Source organism: Arachis duranensis, chromosome 2 (genome assembly GCF_000817695.3).
Source record: "Arachis duranensis cultivar V14167 chromosome 2, aradu.V14167.gnm2.J7QH, whole genome shotgun sequence".
Taxonomy (NCBI): Eukaryota; Viridiplantae; Streptophyta; class Magnoliopsida; order Fabales; family Fabaceae; genus Arachis; species Arachis duranensis.
In genome coordinates this window covers 74,424,987-74,428,924 of record NC_029773.3, presented here as the reverse complement: position 1 = coordinate 74,428,924, position 3,938 = coordinate 74,424,987, and the positions used below count along the sequence as shown (strand labels likewise).

The 3,938-nt window shown below is 36.4% G+C and overlaps 1 long non-coding RNA gene across 4 annotated transcripts in view; it reads left to right on the top strand.

The window, feature by feature from the left end:
• Nucleotides 1–331: 331 nt before the first annotated feature.
• The window catches only part of LOC127744833 (uncharacterized), a 22,426-nt gene continuing 18,819 nt past the window's right edge, over nucleotides 332–3,938 (top strand). The window contains exons 1-5 of one of the 4 annotated variants that reach the window (XR_008005986.1): nucleotides 332–1,215; nucleotides 1,309–1,377; nucleotides 1,458–1,647; nucleotides 2,903–3,011; nucleotides 3,345–3,928. This is a non-coding gene — a long non-coding RNA (uncharacterized LOC127744833). Of the gene's footprint in view, nucleotides 1,216–1,308; nucleotides 1,378–1,457; nucleotides 1,648–1,750; nucleotides 2,028–2,902; nucleotides 3,012–3,344; nucleotides 3,929–3,938 lie in introns of those variants that run through there. The other 3 variants (XR_008005988.1, XR_008005987.1, XR_008005989.1) reach the window with 3 other exon arrangements.

The window sequence follows — 3,938 nt, the reverse complement described above, 5'->3', positions numbered from 1 at the left end:
AAATTGAAAACAACTATTTTTAATTTTACTTTGATAAAGAAATGGATGCACTGAGAATAGAAAGGGGGCATGGCTGTTTAAGGATTGTGTTTTGAATCTAAAGAGATGGTCGAATGCAGTGGGAATGTAGATCAAGTTTTCACTAGAATCCCATCTTGGATGCAATTTTGGGGTTTATCTGAATTCTATAAGACTAAGGTTGTTGCATGAAAATTAAGGGATCAAATTAGAAAGGTTCTTGATGTAGAAGTTTTTGCTATAAAGAAACAAAAATTTCGTATTGTTAAAGTCAAATTGAAGATTAACGTGGAGAGGAGATTGAAGGATGATATAAGGATGATAAAACCAAATGGTTCAAATGTTAAAATTGTTCTCTAGTATGAAAGAATAGGCACTACTTGCACCTATTGTGCCATGATAGGACAAGACCATCGATCCAACCTTACTTTGTTAGAAGATGCAAAATAGTAGAGACAATTTACCAAACAAGCTGGGTGAATGGTTCAAGGCTAATCAAGTTTGAGCGAGAGTAGAGATGAAAGAGGAATCAGAAAATGGTGGCAACTCGAAATCGCAAGCTAATGAAAGACTTAGAAGGAAGAAACTTGTGCCAAATTTCATAGATGATTTTCTTATTGATATAGGCATGGTTAGCCAGCCATTTACATAGTTAAACAGGTATAATGGAGATGATCTCATTAGAAAAATACTTGATCATGTGTTAGTAAGGGGCTAGTAGTGAAACTGGCATCAATTAGCATTGGTGAGAAAATTAGTAGAGAATGATTTTGATCACTCTCCTCTTTTATTAGACACCGAACCTCCTAAATAGCAAAGCAAGAGGAGGTCTAAATTTCAAGAAAGATGGTGTAAAATGGAGGAAGTAAGAAAACTAGTTGAGAAAGATTGGAGTATAGAGATTCACTACAGTAGAGGCGGAGCCTAGCGGTGGCTAAACAGCGGCCGTGGCCACAAACGCCGCTAATTGAATAGATCTCCGCAGAGGTCAGCAGCAATCTGGAGAGAAGCCGCAAAACGACCCTGGGTAGCGGCCGTGCACTCAGAACCACTACGAATTTTGGGTTCTATATATCTTCAACCTTCCTTATTTTACCCATGCTCTTGGCGCGAACACAAGCACGAGCAGAGGCGTGAAGAGCACCCAACCTCCCTGTGCCGCAACCTATCTGCGAGAACACCCAGAAACCCCGCTAGGTGAGTTCTAATTCATTAATTCAATTCCCCCTTTTAATTACCTTACAACCATTAATTGATTCCCCCTCCCCCCAATTTTGCAAAACCCATCAGTTGATTTTGGTAGCGCACCAAACACGAGCGGGAGCAGAGCCGCGTAATATCAGCAGAAGAACCCACCAGGTGAGGATCCTATAATAAATGAATTTTTCAATTGCCCATTGTCATCATACAACCATTAATCGACTCCCCCAATTTTGCAGAAACTCCTTGCCAAATCCCTGACCTCTGCTCCACCCGCCATTTCCGTGTTGGCTGTCGAATCACGCAGCTGCCAACCATGGTCCTATAACTAGCGACGAAGTTGAGCATCTCATCGATCCTGCGTGAAACTGCTACACCGTCCTCCACCGTGCGTCAATCTTAGCTATCGCGGCCTCTCCCCTTTCACTGGTTCGTTCTTCCACATTGATCCTTTCTTCTGGTTTTTTATTATTGGTTCAGAGATCTGAACAAGTATTTGTGTATATCTTCTATATCTGATTTAATTTTACAGATTCTGTGATTCTCAATTGATTGTCCATTGTTGCTTTATTCCTCCACTATTTCTTACGATCGATCATCAATAGCAAAACTGAAGAGCTGGATGATGATGAGAAACCGTGTTGTTGTTTGATCATGTGTGTGTTTTTATTTTCATTTTGAAGAATCAACAGTGGTAATAAAAGAAGAAAAGTGAGAGATGTTTACTGCATGTATATGTACGAATTTGCAATAGAGATTTTCAGTTGATGTTTAATCTCCTGAAGAACCTCTGCATAAACAGAAGAACATAGCTAATAAGAAAGTCATTAAATAAAAATTGAAATAAATAGTATAATTATATATTCATGATGTTACAGTAACAAAATTGGAGACACCTCAAGGAATTGCAGCAAAAAGTATATGTGTAATGTGTAATAAGTAATCCATATTAATTATGAGAATTGTGAAGTGGGAGAGATAATAAGAGAAATTTATTACATGACAAACACTTTTTTTTTCTAAAGTTTGATTTGAAATGATCTTTCAATCAAGTAACTGGAAATTTATTTTAAGATTTAAAAAAGTTATAGGTTCGTACAGTTTTATCAAACTTTTTATAGAAAATATCTGAAGTTTAAAATTTTATAATTATATTCTCATGTTATATAAATTTTCTATTAGATTCCTAACAAGTGCCAATAGGTGCTGTTAAAGAGAAAAAAAAAACATTCGTAGAAAATGTAAGATAAATCGTGGAAGAAATATTCGTATCCATGTTATTTTTAAAACAGGTTAATTATCAGTGCAATGGCAAGGCATGGCAGTTAAACTCTGCCAAGTAGCCAACACTTTAATATAGTAGTAGAGAAGTTGAATTAAATAGTTGATAGCTCCCTTTCTGCAATTCACCTCTTTTAATGCACTATTTTCTTAAACCCCTGTTGATTCATTTGCTCTGAGCAATAGTCATAATACAATTCTTATGTAACTCTACATATCTAATTCAATATACTTGCTGGTTATATAGGGCAGAGACTATTGATTCAACTTTGTTAGCATTCATTCTATAACAAGTAAATGGTCATGATTGGATTGAGTATTTAGAATATACTCTTGTTTTTATTGTATTTTTAATTAAATAATCTTATATGGAATCCTAAACTAATCTAGTTTTAATTATTAGGATGCAAGTTCTTGGACCTTGTCGATAATAATTTCCTGATTGCATTGACTATCACTATCTAGAAGGAATGCTACTTTCAATCTGATCTCTTCAAACGGTCACATCTCAGGTTGATAAGATCTAGTCGTAAATGAATTTTATATTGAGAATAATATCTCCTAAATAAAGTGACATTATCAATTTGAAAGTAACACAAAAATCAAATTAATAGGAGATTAAGCATTGAATCTTGTTGGCGTAACAAAAGGCAATAGAGTCATTGAATAAAGTGGCTTTACTTTCATGCTGATTGATGAGCGGATAATTTATACGCTTTTTGGCATTGTTTTTAGTATATTTTTAGTATGATCTAGTTAGTTTTTAGTATATTTTTATTAGTTTTTAGTTAAAATTCACTTTTCTGGACTTTACTATGAGTTTGTGTGTTTTTCTGTGATTTCAGGTATTTTCTGGCTGAAATTGAGGGTCCTGAGCAAAAATCTGATTCAGAGACTGAAAAGGACTGCAGATGCTGTTGGATTCTGACCTCCCTGCACTCGAAGTGGATTTTCTGGAGCTACAGAAGCCCAATTGGCGCGCTCTCAATGGCGTTAGAAAGTAGACATCCTGGGCTTTCCAGCAATGTATAATAGTCCATACTTTGCCCGAGATTTGATGGCCCAAACCGGCGTGGCAATCAGCCTCAGAATTTCCAGCGTTTAACGCTGGAACTGGCATAAAACTTGGAGTTAAACGCCCAAACTGGCATGAAAGCTGGCGTTTAACTCCAGAAAAAGTCTCTACACATGAAAGCTTGAATGCTCAGCCCAAGCACACACTAAGTGGACCCAGAAGTGGATTTTTACGTCATTTACTCATTTCTGTATACCCTAGGTTACTAGTTTACTATTAATAGGATCTTTTGACATTGTATCTCGACCTCATGACACTTTACACGTTTCTTTGTGTACTTCCTATGGCATGAGTCTCTAAACCCCATGGTTGGGGGTGAGGAGCTCTGCTGTGTCTTGATGGATTAATGCAATTACTACTGTTT